The 17,588-nt window shown below is 37.0% G+C and overlaps 1 long non-coding RNA gene across 2 annotated transcripts in view; it reads left to right on the plus strand.

The window, feature by feature from the left end:
- The first annotated feature begins 7,911 nt into the window (after window positions 1-7,911).
- LOC122796597 overlaps window positions 7,912-17,588 on the plus strand; it is an 833,012-nt gene continuing 823,335 nt past the window's right edge. For both annotated transcript variants that reach the window (XR_006363994.1, XR_006363995.1), the window contains exon 1: window positions 7,912-8,019. This is a non-coding gene — a long non-coding RNA (uncharacterized LOC122796597). The remainder of the gene's footprint in view (window positions 8,020-17,588) is intronic.

Here is a 17,588-nt window from a genome sequence, read left to right on the forward strand (position 1 = left end):
CACAAGGGCCACTCTGAAAAGCCTTACTGTTTGGATTACATGCTACCATTTATATCAATATTTATTTTACCCAATATAATTGAACAGAACACTGCTTTTGAATGATATTGTGGTATTTGACTGGTGGCAGATGTTACCTTGTAATTTGGGAAAGGGGACATAGCAAGTAAATCTGTGCCAGTCTTTCCCAAGAGTGTTTGCATGTGTGAATATCAAATATTTAAGGGTGAATGTGTCAAATACCGAGAACTGGGACACAGTGCTCTGCAGTGATTAGTATGAGGACTCATTTGGGTACCTGGAGTGAAGCATATAATCCAGTCCCAGGTTTGGAGCCAGTTCCCAGTGTTTTCATAGGGGAAATTATGTATTTCTATCCCTGCTTTCAGTGACACTGTCTCTTACCGGAGACAGTGGTGAGGATTGAGGCTCCATAATTACTGCCCCAGGTTTAAGTTGGGTCATCACACCCTGATTCTTGAATAAGAGGTATGGGCCATACCTCCCAACCTTCCCGAATTACTCAGTTTTTACCAAGTTTTGGGGTCCAAATAATGGGGTGCCACAGTTCCCAAGTGTCACCCCTTCATTTCCGATTTTTTTCCACTTTGTTTACATCATCATGTGCACAATGACGTCTGTGCCGTCAGTGCTACCAGCCTATCAGAATTGAGCTGAAGGGCTGACATGCACGCTTTTCCAGCTGTGCGCTCAATGGCTGTTCAAATGCTCTGCGAGCGGGAACAGTTATCATTGGCTGCAAATCCAGTAACAGAGTGTGTGTGTGTGTGTGTGTGTGTGTGTGTGTGTGTGTGTGTGTGTGTGTGTGTGTGTGTGAGTGTGTGTGCGAAAATGTCCCCATTGTAATACACCTGGTAGCTAGAGGTACTCAGGCTCAAACCCTGTACCTTGGGTACAGGGTAAAAAGAGCCTAATGTCCCTAGCCACCACCACTTGTGAATTTCTGCCATATTTTTGTTCTGTTCCTCATAAAATCTGTGGTTTTCAGGATTTTTGTGACAAATCACTGAAGGTTGAATTCATTAAATAAAGACAGGCATTTGAATTTCAGACTTCATATTCTTCAGAAAATAAATGCTAACACAAAACCTTTTATTCTAGCAATTTTCTAACTTTATAAGATCAGTATTTGAAAATTATCCCTATTTTGGGGCTGCATTCCCCCATTTTTGGCTTTGTCCAGGTTTTTTGTGCTAAGAGTTGAGAGCTGTGGTGAGAAGTGAGAACTGAATTCTGTATTCCCCCATTATTGGCTTTGTCCAGTTTTTTTTGTGCTAAGAGGTTGAAAACTATGGTCAGAAGTGAGAACTGAATTCAATAAATGATACCTATTTAAGTTTCAGTCTTCCTTTCTTTCAGGAAACAAACTGCTGATTTGGCATAGTGGTATGTTGCTCTGACTGTAGTGCACAGGGTCCTGGGTTCAAGACTTGCCAGTGAAATGCATGGTGGTAACATATTTTATTCTAGCAACTTTCCAAAATTATACAAGCAATGTTTAAAATGCGTCCCTGGTTTTTGGCCTTTTGCCCCCCCCCCCCAAAAAAAAACAAAAACTTAAATTGAAAATAAATGCAAGAAGCCTGTTATATATATATATATATATATATATATATATATATATATATATATATATATATATATATATATATATATATATATATATATATATATATATATATATATATATATATATATATATATGGTTCTAGGACGGAAGATCGACACGCAAAAGACCGACACCGACTTCACCGATGCGAAAACACCGACACAGAAATAACCGACACTACAAACCACGGACATTTCACAGGTAAGGGGTTAAAATTCGCTAATCAAGCCTGCCATGTTCAGGTAAGGGGTTTAAATTTCACACATGCATAACACTGCCACCTTACCTGAACATGGTAGGCTTGATTAGCGAATTTTAACCCCTTACCTGTGAAATTTCCGTGGTTTGTAGTGTCGGTTATTTCTGTGTCGGTGTTTTCGCGTCGGTGAAGTCGGTGTCGATCTTCCATCCTAGAACCATATATATATATATATATATATATATATATATATATATATGTATACACATATATATATTGTGTATGTTTGTGGAAGTAGACTTTTATGATTGAAATCTTCTGAATTGGGTATTTTTGTCATAATTGGTTCATGCATTTTGTTTAATTGCCTACTGGAAAAATGTTCAAACAATAAATTTAAAATGCGCTCTAACAAGTGTGCTGTATTATACAAGGAATATAATTTAATAAAGTCAAGAAGGTGTATCAAAGAACACATGTGACAATGATCTGAAAACAGCCCAAAGGTAATCTTTATCCACCACTGGCCAGATGCATTTTCTTTGGATGTGGTGTGGGTTTCAATGCTGTTTTAATGAATGTGAGTTTCAAGGGCAAAGAAGTTTTAATGCCAAGTCTATTTTCATTGTGAGACAGTATTGCTTTGTTTAGCAGATGTTTATTAGTGTTTGTGCGTTGTGCTGTGAAGTGTAAAAATAAAATCCAAATAATCATTTTAGAAGTAAAGCAGTATGCGCACATTAGTGTGTATGGTAAATGGGGCAAAATAGCCATGTAATGGGACATTGGATTGGCTGCAGGGGGACTCTGTTGCCATATTTTGGTTGTCTGTTCTTCAGTTTGTGTTTGAAAGTTGGTATCCCATAATTTCATTGAAGTGGGCAGGGTTACATAATTATATATGCTAATTTTATGTTAATCAGTGTACAGATTTGTACCTATTTTTCATGGGCCTTGTCCAGATTTATGATGTTTCCAGGTTGAGAGGTATGGTATGGACATATGTAGCAATGTACAAAAAAAAATCAAGTAAATATATAAATAGATTATCTTCCACTACTATCTGCTGGGGATTAGTATATCATATTGAAATATCGCTTCACATTCTGTTGTGCTTCTGTATTACTGAGTGGGTAGTCAGTGCATCATTAATTTCCCCATTACCTCTTTGTCTGTAATGGAAGACTAGAATCCATACTCCAATGGCTTTTGTGCAGTTTTATTGGCCCTTAGCTTAGTATTAAAGTTAGCTATTACTGTTCATCTTTCCCTTGCTTTTTAGGTAACAGTACACTTGACTGTATATGTCTGACTGTGCTGTCTCCCTTTTGTACTTTTAACTTTGTTCTTTCACAGAGCATTTGAATAGAGCAGTGAAACATGAAAAGTGTGATAATTCACAAATGAAAGGGGTGATTGTCTACAAGAAAGCTATAAAACATTCTTCCCTTTAGTGTATTGTGACATTTGCCATTTTTCATGCCTCCCAGCTGAACATACCTGCCCAAATCAGGTCTGTCTTGTGAAATAGTACCATTGTTTATAACTTCAGTTCTGTTGCTGATTGCTTTACTTGGAATGTGTTTTGTTCCTGTTGTGTTGAATAGGTTACATAATTGTTAAAAAAAAAGTTGTAAAAAAAAAGCTTGTTTTTTTATCTATACATAAATGTTTTACTTACTTGTTTTTTTCATCTGAAATCCCTGTACTTTTAATATGTTTAAACTACATGAATGTCACTTTTATAAATCATTACGTAGGATTAGAAATGTTATGACTTTTTTTAACAAATTGTGTATTATCTCTGTATTTTTCACTGTTCTACTACTTTATTTACTTTTGTATCACTATTGTAGAATTGTCTATATCCTGTGGAGCTTTTCTCCCCGGGCCACCACTGAAACAGTCTCTTCCAGGCCCAGTGGACTATCCCGGTCATGAAACTGTAATAAATAAATAAATAAATAGTGCAGATTGGATTGTGTATGTGTGTTTGTGCATGGAGAATCTGCTGAAAAATGCAAATAAATGAAACCACAGTTACAAAATACATTTGCAAAAAAAAAAAGAAAGAAAGAAAGGAATAGCTGCAGCATCTGAAAACTGTGGTTTAAGTCAGGGGACAGTCAAGGACAGATGCCGTCATCTTCTTATTGTTCTTTAAAAAGGAGATCTCTGATATTAGTATTTTTGTTTCACAAAGCTGCACTCTAGGGTTAGAGCGATGAACTACTGACTGTGACCCAGATGACCAGTATTCATTTAGCGGCATGGGCAATGGATCAGTTCAAGGAGGATAGGAGAGAGGTTCTGCTGCCAGCTCACCTACCCTGACAGAAGCAGGCAGCTCTAACTCACTGCTTGAGTAATGCCTGTAGGGAGCACTACATGTTGCAGCATCATGGCTTGAGGCTTCTGAGTACACACTGATAATGGTGTAAGCAGCACTTCCAGCTAAGAAAGACCTGCGTCTGCGTGTGTGTGTTTGTGTGTGTGTGTGTGTGTGTGTGTGTGTGTGTGTGTGTGTGTGTGTGTGCGCGTGCGTGTGTGTGTGTATGTGTGTGTGTTGAGATGTGCATATCTTCCACAAGTAGGTAGCATTAGTGGAACTTGAGAGAGCTTCCAAGGAGGATAGGATCTCCGGGATATTTGGAGGGCAGGTGCACATTGTGTCATCAAATGTAATTTCAGGGAACTCAAAAAGAATTAGTGCTGTTTGCCGAAATTACTTTCGCCAACAGTGGAGTTTGCTTTTTTATCCACTGTTGTGTGACCTTGGAGTTGTTATACGTAAATCCAGGGTGTGTGGGGTGTCACCCAACATGGAGTGCACGGGGCTTGCCACCCTTCAAAAATAACATTGTTGAATTGTTCATCAAAGGTGGTTTTGGCAAATTTGTTGTTTTTGTTCCCCAAAATTTCATTTGATGACTCAGCATAAATCTGGAGTTACATATGAGTTGATTAGCCTTCCTTTGGGAACGAATAGGCCATAAGGCTCTTGCCTATGCTGGGAGGTGTCTAGTTACTGCCTCAAGAGAAGAATGAACATTTCAGTGAGGTAAAGGAAAAAGGCCTATTGTGTGGGACCCAGGGGGATATAAAAAGTTATTTTTGTTGTACCTCCTTCAATGGTGGAGGATACTAGAGGATGCTTCTAGGCCAATTGCTATGTTTTCTTGCTATGTATCCCATAAATGTTCATGTCTGTAAAGACATTCTGTAGTCAAGACATAAGATAAACAGCAACTGAATTTACCCCACTTGCTCCTGAACTCTTGTCTGTCCTTTGTTTCTCATCTCCTGAATAGTTGTTCTTCAGACCAACCTTAATAGAATATGCATTTATTTTCATAAAAAATACATTATTCCCCTTTATATAACCTCCTTTGAAATGTGCCCTGCTCCCTACCTCTGATTGTTTTTGTCATGTAACTTTAGATCACATTCCTATCCTTTCACCGCTGTCTGCTTAAATTGGCTGGTTCACAGTAGAGAGGACCTCTTATTTTTCACCCGGCTCAGTCGCTTACCCCATAAGAAATTAGACATTACAAGCCATCTGTATGCATATTTGAATGGGGGTTGTTAGGTGTAACCCATATGCCTAGTCAGTTCTCCTTTGTTTGCAAGTGGTCAGCATGATTGGATTAAGACTGTTCAATAAATCCTCCTTGTATTGTTCCATGTCCCCCTTTTCCCAAGAATGTTGTGATGTCAGTTCCTGTGCACACTTTTCCCTTTGAAATTCTACAGCATTCATCATAGTCGTTTATTGGTTACTCCTGGGAACTGTTAGCATGATGACTGTCCCTGAAGCACCAAAGACTTAACCCCTTTAAGGAAAGTTGCCTTATACTAAGCTAAAGAGGTGGTTAGTGTTGATGTAGACAAATTCCCTGCATCTCTGTTGGTCAGATGGTCTTTAGAGATAAAACCTGTTATGGCATTTTGTTTTTAATTTAACCTGAAGAAGATGGCTATAATTTTGGATGTTTACCATATGCCGAGGCACCAATGTAGTTTTCATCTGGGTTGTTACTGTGGCTTCAGTATTTAACCTACAGTATTTAAACTTCTGGGATAGGGAGTGTAACAACATTTTACATTGGTGAGTCATTCCTTATTATCAGACCAACAACATTCTGTGTCCAGTAGCAATCTGAGATTTATGCAAGTTACTAATTTATGTGTTACTAATAATGTTACTAATAATGTTACTAATTTCCGCCCATCGCCATCCTGTCTCCCATCTCCAAACTCCTAGAAAAGTGTATCCAACTTCAACTCCTACCACATCTCTTAGATAATCACCTACTAACTCCCACACAACATGGATTCAGACCAAATCATAGCACTATGACAGCCCTCCTCTCCTTCCTTGAAACTGTAAATAAAGCCCGCGACTCTGGCCAAATTGTTTCTACCCTACTACTTGACCTCTCTAAGGCCTTTGACACAATCTCACACAGCCTGCTTTTAACTAAACTCTCAAAACTTAACCTATCTCCCTCCTCTTTAAACTGGTTCTCCAGTTACCTATCCAATAGATATCAAGCAGTAAAATGGAAAAAGGCCACCTCCTCATTTCTTAATACCCTAACCGGAGTTCCCCAAGGCTCCATAATGGGTCCCCTTCTCTTTAATATATGTATAAATGATTTCCGCAACTCTATCCCATTCTCAAACATCATCCAATATGCAGAAGATTCAACTATTATCTGCTCTGCCACATCCATCCCCACACTCCTAAAGCTTACTCAAGATGCCATTTCAACCACTGAGCAATGGATGAAAAGTAATCACCTAGCACTCAATGCCTCTAAAACCAAATTAATGTTATTTACCCCCTCTAAAGTCACTTCTTTCGATATAAACACATTCTCTATTACTAGTCAAAACAACTCACCTCTGGAACTGGTGTCAGAGACCAAGTTACTCGGGGTCCAAATTGATAGCCAGCTCAAATTCAACTCCCACCTACAACTAAATATCAAAAAAACCCATCAAAAACTAGGTATGCTCTACCGACAAAACCATTACCTTTCACCTGCCACTAAAATCACTCTTTCTACTTCCTTTCTTATCCCCTCCCTTCTCTATGGAGCTCCACTCCTAAGTAATCTACAGTCCTCTCTAAAAACACAACTTTCCTCTTGCTACAACAAAATCGCCAAATTCGCTACCAGCCACAAGTCCTCCACCCACCACTGTTCCTCTCTCCAAAAACTAAAATGGCTAGAACTACCCAATCACCTAACCTATACTCAACTAAGTCTTGCACATAAGCTAATTTTCAACCCCTCCCTCTGTCCCTCCCTTTCTACTGCTTTTAAAATGCACCTACCTCATAGAGTATTAAGGTCCAACAATCAAAATCTACTAGAAGTCTACAAACCAACTCGTCCCCCAGGTAAAAATCTTCTATCCTATGGCCTAGCACGCCTCTGGAACTCCCTACCACTGTCCATTCACACAACCTGTAACCATTTTATTTTCAAAAAAATCTCTTCATTCTCATCTAGTATCCCATTGGGAATGCTCTTGTTCCCACCCCACATAACTAACACTGGTAATGTCCATCTTCCTCCTTTCCCCTGATTACACCAGCAATTGTCCTTATTATTTTCCCCCAACTCATACTTTATTATTATTATTCCTATGGTATTTCCAAAAAATTCACTAGGCTGCACCTCTTAATGTGTATGCTTCCTAATACACAGTGACTTCTCAGTATTTACTTTGCAATATTCCTCTTGTTAGTCTGTATCATCTGTAAGTTTCATCACAAGTCTGTATTAATCCTAATGTTTCCTGTACTATTTGAAATTGTTTAACTGAATCTTAATTTTTGTATAATTATCATTAATAACCTACTGTAACCTAGATTGTATTGGAGCATTTCTCCACAGGACTCCATTGAAAACGGGTTCATTTTGGCCCAATGGACTATCCTGGTAAACCAACTGCAAATAAATAAATAAATAAATGTAAGTGCAGAAAAGTATAATCTGCGTCTGTAGAAAAAATGTTTTACACAAGAAAATTTATAGTGGCATTATTTTTTCTCTTTAAGGTTATAATTTGTTAAGAAGAGCCATCAGTCACTGTGTTTCCATCTTGCTTGGCTTTAATAATACACAATTCCAAGAAGTCATTTGAATGAAAGAGAAGAGGTTCTTTGTGACAGGTAAAGTGGTTTTCTGTCTTTGCATTATCTTAGCATGTAGTTAATGTGCTCTAGTTATTGTATAGAAATGTTTATTTTTCTTTTCCTAGCTATGTGTAATAAAAATGGATAAATAATGTAATTTGCTTTTAGTAATGACAGAGGTGACCCAGTTGTTTTAAGCCCCCTGTTGACTTCATGAAAGGCATGTGGCTGAGTTTTCTGTGTACTAAGACTTGACAGCTGTGGACAGTCATCATCCAAGTGAAACAATTTTAGGTAGAAAAGCTTTACCTTACACAAAACAGAATAATGTGGAAACAGAAATAACCTGAATATATAGTAGGAAATTAATTATTTTTCAATTCCAAACTGATAAAAAGGTGCTCCATAATTACTTATGTCATAAAAGATAATACTTTAGGAAAAGGATAGATTTGAAAGCAGGTGAAGAATGGGCACATAAATATGTCTTTGTTGAATAATCCACAATAAAGCCCTCTTTAGATGTTAAAGAGGCTGTGTTTAATCCTTCCTGGACTCCATTCTAAATGAGTTGTTAATGTTGTGACTATCTACAAAGCTAGGTTCACATCTGCAAGGTGGACTTATCTCTTCAGATTAAGCTGCTATGGCAGGCACCTCAAAAGTTTGAAAGAGCCCAGTAGGCATATTAACAACACCCCTTCACATGCTTGAGGGGAAATTGCTCAAGCATCAGTAGCATGCAGAAAAAAATGACAAATGACATAACGCCAAACGCTGTTTTCATAGGAAGTCATTGCTGGAGCGATTTCTAATTTTGCACTAGCAATGGTTCATTTCTTTAGGGAGATTCTCCCTTCTTTGAGTTGGTGCGACTGTGGAGTTGGTGTATATAACTTTGTTGGGGGGTGCCCCCCCCCCCCACATCGGGGATGCATGGGCCTTGTTCCCCCACAAAAGACAATTAAAAATGGATTTTTTGCCCTTTTGAATTTCGGGCATTTTGTAATAGAACTCATTATACAACGACCCCCCATTAATATTCCAAAACGTGCACACTGATTGGTCAGCGTTCACATTGTAAATCAGAGTTATAGAAATGGAAAAAGGTCCGGTCACCCGGACTTTTTCCATTAGTATTACTCTTTTACAGCAATGGAGAACGTAAGATCTCCGTTGCTTTTTACACACTGTCTTGCTATGTTAAATGAGTTTAACATAACGAGACAGCTTTAAAAAATGTAATGGAGATCTTCCTATCTCCGTTGCTTTTTTTAAAGCTGTCTCGCTATGTTAAACTCCTTTAACATAGCGAGACAGCTTTAAAAAAAAGTAACGGAGATTCTCCGTTGCTTTTTTTAAAGCTGTCTCGTTATGTTAAACTCCTTTAACATAGCGAGACACTTTGTAAAAAGCAACGGAGATCTTGCTTTCTCCGTTGCTTTTTTCAAAATGGTCTCGCTATGTTAAATGGGTTTAACATAGCAAGACAGCTTTAAAAAAAGCAACCAAGATTCTCCGTTGCTTTTTTTAAAGCTGTCTCGCTATGTTAAACTCCTTTAACATAGCGAGACAGTTTGTAAAAAGCAACGGAGATCTTGTTTTCTCCGTTGCTTTTGCCCACAGCTCTGATGTACTGCGTAGGCATATGCATGTGCAGTACATCAGAACTGCCGCAGAATACCAGACAGCTGCGGAAGGGCAGCAAGGAGGCATTTTAAATAATGTCATTGTATAATTTCTCCCTCGTGACCATACCACACCAACCGTGGGTAAATCCAGCATTACCCACACCCAGGCATGGGTTATTGCTATATTAACTAACACCAAAATGTGTGAGTGCATAAGGTCTCATAATACCTGCTTAAAGTATTCTTTGTAGATTTTTCACCATCTTGATAGAACATTTTAATTTTCCAAGCCTTGAACATTTTTTTTTATATACAATATGTCTAGTTTTTAAGGCTTATGACCTACATTTCTAAAGGTGCTTTTACTAAAATGTCTGAATTTCCACTGTGTTGAGCTAACCAAGAAAGTGCAAAGAAGTTAAAGAACATTTAGAACATTTGCTGTTTCTTTCTTCCTAGTCTGCTTTGCTTAGATTTGGAAATGCATTTTTTGAGTAAAAGCATTTGCATCTCAGTTTTTTTTCCTGGCGAAGGTGTTGTAGTCACAATGGGAAGAGACTGAGTTATTCTGAGAACCCTTACATTTATGATCTGGACCATATGGCATATAAATATAGCTGTATGTATGTATTTATTTGTTTGTTTATCTATTTAACAGGTTATAGTAATTGAATAATTTAATGTCTTCATTAATTATGCTTGCTTTTTGGATTTTATTGTTGTTTTAAATTGACTTGAGCTGTAATGGTTGCTTCTTAACTGAATATATAGTTGTATTTGTATTATGTTACTTCCTTATAAGGCTACTACAACTGAGGAATTAGAAGTGTGTGAACTAAGTTACTTTGACTCATCTTGTTGTTATTTTTGTAAGTGTTTTATAAATGGTTTTATTGGTATTTCTAAAGCTTGTTCTCATATGTAATTTAATTCAATGGTTTTATCACAAAACTTTCCATGATTGGTTTATTAACAGAGTTGGACAATGGGAATATACAAGGTAACCCATTTGCTACCTGTTCTCTGAATAATGTAGCAGATAAAAGAGAAAATAATGAATTTTTAGATAAATCAAGAAGTGAAAGAAAAAAAATGAAATGGCAATTTATTTAAATCATTTAAGCCATATCCATAGCCGGTCATCAGTTCAGAGATCCAAAATGAAATTAAGGATTCTGAGAAATTGCTGTATAAAGAGAGTATAATGTTCAGTACAATTTTCTTTCGGGTACTGGCTCTTTTAACCCAGCTAGTTGAGAATACTAACAGTTCCCCTGTTTCTTCTCAGGCTGGGTTGCCTGGTAATCAGAATCAGCTGTTTGAACAGCAAAATACATGCAACGTGCGTGTGACGACGAATCAAGGTATTTTAAATGAGGAAAAGAGGCGAACGGCCAGTTCAAAGCATTCGGAGCACCATAATCAACAAAAACGGGATACAATCATAATCAACAGAAACGGGGCCATAGCTGCAACGGAGGCAAAGGTACTGACAACCAATTTAATTTTGATTCTTGGACTAATCGAAGGTTTAACTTCAGTGAAAAAACTTTCAATAACAGTATAGAGACTTTTGACGAAAATTTTACACTGTTCAAAGAAAAACTGTATTCCTTCAAAACTAACCAGTTAGAGATTGATTACCTGAGTGAATGTATTGCAGCTAACCGGGTCCCTAAGGGACTGAGAATTTTTAATTACCCCAACAACGTAAAACATAACAGTTGGCTTTACCAACAGCTAACAGAACTATTTAACAAGACTGGGGTTGAACTGTTAAAATTAATGGTCCGAGACTATGAGAACCAGAGAGAGGTTCTGTTAAATAAGAGGAATTCTCTGCACAACAAAGTTGTTAATGAAAGTGTGTCTAATTTTGATAAATGTAAATATGAAGGGTTGTTTCAGGATGTTGACAATTATTGTGACAAAATTATTAATAGAAAAATTAGGAAGTTAGAAAGGGACCTTTTGGAGTACAGAGAAGGGAGAGCTTATCCCTTTTCAAAACTGGCCCTTCTACTTCTAATGGGGACCACAGGTACTCGGTTCGTAATGAGACGGAAGGCGACAATAACAGCATTGATGACCATACAGGTTACCCTTTAGGGGAACCATCAGTAAGAAGAAGCGAAAGATTTGCTCAAAAACAGAGGAACCATTCATACCAAAACCCCCAACACTACAGGGGGGGGGGAGTAGGGGGCAGGTTCCCAGGGAAGAGTTGGAATTTTCGACCAACTTAATGGGCTCGTTGACACCACTAGAGGAAAATGATTATATTGTGAACATGTTACAAGTGAACTCAGATGATGATCAAAGAATATGTAAAAAAGATAATTTTACTATGTATAATTTCACAGATATGGTTATTAATGATGTCTATTTTAAACTGTTCACTAAGGGGTTTCATTTTGTACCCTCCAGACCCGGATCTATGGTGAATACATTAATAGATCTGAAAATGTATATTAGACAATTAAACTTACAAATTGTCTTCAAGGGACAGGAACTGAATAGAGAAGAACTGAGTAGAAAAAGCCTGTTTAACCCACCAGTTAATCAGACTTTAAAAATTGTTGAGGAGCTGGTGGAAAGTGAAGTTAGGAATTTTGACATTAAAGGCAGGGTTAGTTCAAACCTTTCAGAAAAAGAAACATCTTTACTTGAACAGTTGAGAGAAGAAAAATGTAGAGTAATGAAGCCTGACAAGGGTGGAGGGGTGGTATTAATGTATAATGATGATTATGACACACATATATTTAACATCCTGCAAGACCCAGAACACTACACGACAGTTTCTCGTAATGATATCTATATTGCTTATGCTAAAATTAAATTTTACTTGTTGGACCATTTATTGCAGGGGAGTTTTAATGAAAAGCTATACAATTTTTTACATGTAGAGAAACCTAAGATTCCCTGCATATTTGGTATCCCTAAAACCCACAAAGGGATCAACAACATGAAATTCAGACCTATTGTGGCTGGTACAGGGAGCATTACTGAACCTCTAGCTATTTTTATAGATTCTCAGTTAAAAAAGTTCTTGAACTATGTGATACACATAATGAAGGACTCTTGGGACTTTTTGAGAAGAATGTCTAAACATAAATACGGTCGGGATGTTTGGTTAGTCACTATTGATGTGGCTGAGTTGTTTCCAAGCATACCTCAAGAAAAGGGTTTAGAATGGTTTGGTGAAATTTTGTTAACAGAATCAGGGACCACCCTAAACTTGATTATGGATTTTATGGACACCATCCTTAGAAATAACTTTATTCACTTTAATGGTGAGTTTTACTAACAGTTGTTGTGATGGGGGCCGCTTGTGTCCCCTATACGCTAACTGTGTTTTGTACTACTGGGAACAAAAATTTGTTCTTAACACAGATTGGCGGGGTTACATCACATTCTACACCCGTTACTTGGATGATATTTGTTTACTGTGGGATGGGCCTAGAGAAAAATTTGATGATTTTATGGGGTATCTTAACCAAACTACTGATTTCCTGGCCTTTACATACACAGTTAGAGATTTTTCCATCAATTATTTAGATATTACACGTTATAAGGATGTGATTAGTGAGTAACCACTGCTTTCAGTCCAAATTATACCGGATGGTTTCGTTTTTTTAACTCATACTTACATTTTCAGAGCAGACACCCTTATTATCAAAAAAAGGGATATTGAAGGGGCAGATGATTAGGGCCTCTAGAATGACCAGTGTGACTGCTGAATTTTTAGAAGAGGTTAGGACCCTGATCTCACTTTTTTAGAGAGAGGTTATCCCAAACAATTGGTGGACAACATGGCCAATGAGGTTATTATGAACAGGGAAAGGAAGTTTTTTCCCTTTATAGGTAAGGGTCCGCCTGAAGTGGAGGTATCTGAGGAAGGTGATCTTAAACACAGAGGGGCCTTCATTCATACCTTTTCTACTACATCCACTCAAGTGGAAGACATTATTAAAAAATGCTGGCATATTTTAAAGTTCAGTGATGACAGTAGAACTTTTCTTCCAAACCATCCTACTTTTGTTAGAAGGAGGGACACCAACCTTAAAGAACTCTTTGAAAGGAAAAAGGTTGTTAGACAGATTACTGATGAAGTAAGGTGGGGGACTTAAAAATGTGGAGCCTGCCAACAATGTGGATACATTTTGGACAAGGGTGAGTTATATATTCCATCTAGGGGTTTTAGGTTGAAAGCATCAAAATACTACAATTGTAGTATGAAAGGGGTGGTGTATATTGGGATTTGTGAAAATTGCCAGAGTTTTTATATCGGTAAGACCGAGGGACCACTTAGGAGAAGGATTTATGAGCATTTATACAAGGTTTCTAGAGGAAACAAATCAAATGTTTTTTATAGACACTCTTTAACATGTAAGAACATGAGAATAACATTTTTTGTGCTAGAGCAAGTGTTAGCCGATCCCAGTGGAGGGAGCTGGGAGTCCAGGGTGGAATACAGAGAACTGTTTTGGCAGTTGAAGTTAGACGCGGGTAGACCCCCTGGTCTCAATGACCATATTAGTATTAACATTAACAGTGTTTTAAAACTCAGGGCTGCTAAATTGTAAAATTTATATTTATATTTTTATTTATTTACTAAATATTTTGCTGTTATTAGAATTGTATTTATTGTTCTGAATGATTGAAGAATTTTATATATGTATTTTTCCTATTTTTATTTAATAGGATATTTATTGTTATAGTAGGGTTTTGACATTGATTTTATGAACTGGATTTTAAGGTTTAAACCAAATACACCTCTATTTTAGAGTGGATGTAACTGCAGTTCATCTTCATTATGCTTTTAATTAGGTTATTCCATGGCAATTAATTGATGGCATACACACTTAATTGATTTATGGATGTGACTGGTTGTGCTGCATTATTTAAATGTACTGGATGGGGATGCCTCTTTGTTCTGAAGAAGCCTAGTATTTTACTGGGTGAAAGCGCGCTAAATTAATTTTTTTGTGAATTTCTGCTATTACTGTGTTGGTGAATATTAAAGGCTATTTTTTCCTTGGATCTGCTGTCCAGATTGTCTTGGGGAGACGTGGTTACAGTATAATGTTCATTATAATGTTGTGATTAAAAAATATCTGGGACTCAAAATATCTCCTAGTGGGTTGTGTGCAATCAAATAGCCTTTCAGCCCATTTAATTACATTTATGAATTTGAACTAGAATGTAAAATTAAGTGGATCCAGGTGGCACATGAGTACACTATAGAATGGAACTGTGCGAATAAAGTTAGTTTGACAGTTGTTGTTGTTTCTATAAGTATTTAATAAGTGTTTTTACCTCTAGTTCATTATATATGTTCATAGGTTCATAGGCAAGTAGGCTAGCTGACCTTGTGGGCCATTATAAGCCTAGCCAATTTCCTTTTCAAAGATAAGAATCAAAACCTGTAACTTGTGAAAGTAAGGTAACATCTTAACCATTATACCAACCCCCTGCCAACCACCAAAATTCTATGTAAAAGAAGAACAACCTCAGGTTAACATGCTAATATTTATTATTATTTATTTATTTGATGTTTGTTTACCAGAATAGTCCAACTAGACACAGGCCCATTTTCAGCGAAGGCCCAGGGGAAAAGCCCCAATAGATACAAGTAACAAAAGATATAGGTTGTAATCTTATTCAGTAGTAACATAAACAAAAGAACAGAATTTATACATAATATATATACAAAATTATACATAAAAAGGCATACACAAAGGAGTGTAAGTAGTACATAAAAATTGTAGGAAAAATGATTGTTTCATGTGTTATACATACATAATCATGAATGTATATAGATGTGACTATATCACTATTTCTAGTATGCAAAAAAACTTACATGGTGTAGGTGAGGAGCTTGGGTACAATGAAGTAATTAGGGTGACAGTGAAAAGACTGGACAGAGTATCTTGAGAAAGTAAGGTGATATTTGTGATGAGTTTATAGGTACGATAAGATAGACATATATCAAGTAGACAGAAAACATCTACAGAAGAAGATAGACAAGTGAGACAAAAACCAATACAGCTGGATGTCAGCCAGGAGTTAGACAAGAGCAGAGCCAAGAACTCGATAGATGGACTTCAGAAATATTTTGAACTGTGAGTGATTGGCAGTGATGTGCTGGAGGGGTTAAGTTCCAAGTCAAGGAGATTTGATTAGAGTAGACAGCATCTCCAAAGTGATTGTTAACCTTTGTAACTTATAATAGAATTTTGTTCGAAGATCTCAAGTGTCTTCTGTTAGATTGAAGCTGAAGTAGATTACAGAGTGATGGACACAGGTCAGGGTGGTATATTATGCGATGGGCCATTGTAAACTGGGTGAAAGTTAGCTAATTAGGTAACTCAAACCAGTTTAGTTGGCATAAGGCAGTGCAGTGATGGGATCTATATGGTGAGTTAGTAGCAAATCTGTCAGTCTTATTGGAACAAGCGTCTAGTTTTATTAAGTCTGTTGTCTTCAAATTGGTGAAGACAGGAGAGCCATAAAGAAGAGTAGAGAGTAGATGAGCCCTGGCAATAGATTGTCTTAATAAACATGACAGTATTTTTAACAGTTGTGCTTTCCTTTCCACAGCTGTTGAAACTAAGCAGATTTTTTAAACACAAACCCAGGTTTTTGTTTCTCATAATATCTGAGTGCATTTTTGCTGTTATATTATTCACTGCACCAGGATATATAGTGATGATTATAATTGGGTTGTAAATCATAACTAGTTTTATATATGTTCAAGAAGTAGATTCTGGTAGATTAACTTAAGGATCAAATTTTAAGAGGTGAATGTATTGGAATCCATTTTAACAACACATGATAAAATTAACTTCTGATTAGAAATCCAGTGGTATCTGTTTTATTTCAGAACATCACACAAACAATGCAGTAACATATGTGAAACTCAGACATGTTGATGAACATATTTACAAAGCATTCACAGGTTTAAAACTTTATTAAATGTAAGCACTGTAATATAGGTACTTGTCAAACCTGACTGTCAGAATCCATTTTCTGAAAATCTGTGCCGTTGTACAAGTTACTGTCAAGTAAAAGTGCTGAAAAAAAGATGTATAACATATTCTACATGTGTTTATAATGTTATCATGCTACATTTTGAAGAGCCCAAAGTATCCAATTATTAGTTCTTTTTTTCGCTTCATATTGCATCTTCCAGTGACATTTTAAAGTCATATATCTTGTATGGGTTATGGCTTTTTTGGAATCTAACATCATGTAGCGCTTTATATATATCTTGATAGTCTTGCCCTAAGGCTATATGAAGTAATGGCATAAAAGCAACCTGATTCGACCAAATTATGTTACAGATATCTTGTACTTCTTGTTTAAACAGATCAAAAATATAAAAAATAGGAAGCTAGTCTTCAAATAATCTATCATCATATTTCCAGTATATCAGCTTAGTTGCTGAAAACATACAAAATAGCATTGTTTGAGTGAAAAATGTTTAAACCAGCATTATTTTTCAAAAAAATCCCTTGCCCTTATATCATATCTAGGAACCATAACCACTGCATTTAATTTTTCCAGTAAAACTTGCATCTTTAGGTCTCTTTCCCCAAATTATAAACCTGTTTACTTCCTTATGTGACATCTTGGCTCTGGAGCAGTAATCAAGGAGCCTTAATCCTCATCACTGATACTGGAGAGGGACATTCACTTGGAACAAAACTAGATGCACACAACATTTTCAGATGCATCTCTCTGTACCAAGCACAATTTCTGTTAAGAGCACACAAGAAAAACACTCATTCTGGGTCGCGGTTTCCCTCTGTGTGTGTCTCTCTCTCTCTCTCTCCAGGTCCCCAGTAAGACTCCCCACTGGCACAGCTATAGAGTTGAGTCCTCAGCCAAGTGTTCCAAGCCAAGTCCTCCGCCACCCTGTTTGTAAAACCAGTGCTCTGTTTCCCTGCTCCGTGTAGCTGACACACACAC

Source organism: Protopterus annectens, chromosome 3.part0 (genome assembly GCF_019279795.1).
Source record: "Protopterus annectens isolate FY-2018-M chromosome 3.part0, PAN1.0, whole genome shotgun sequence".
NCBI lineage: Eukaryota > Metazoa > Chordata > Ceratodontiformes > Protopteridae > Protopterus > Protopterus annectens.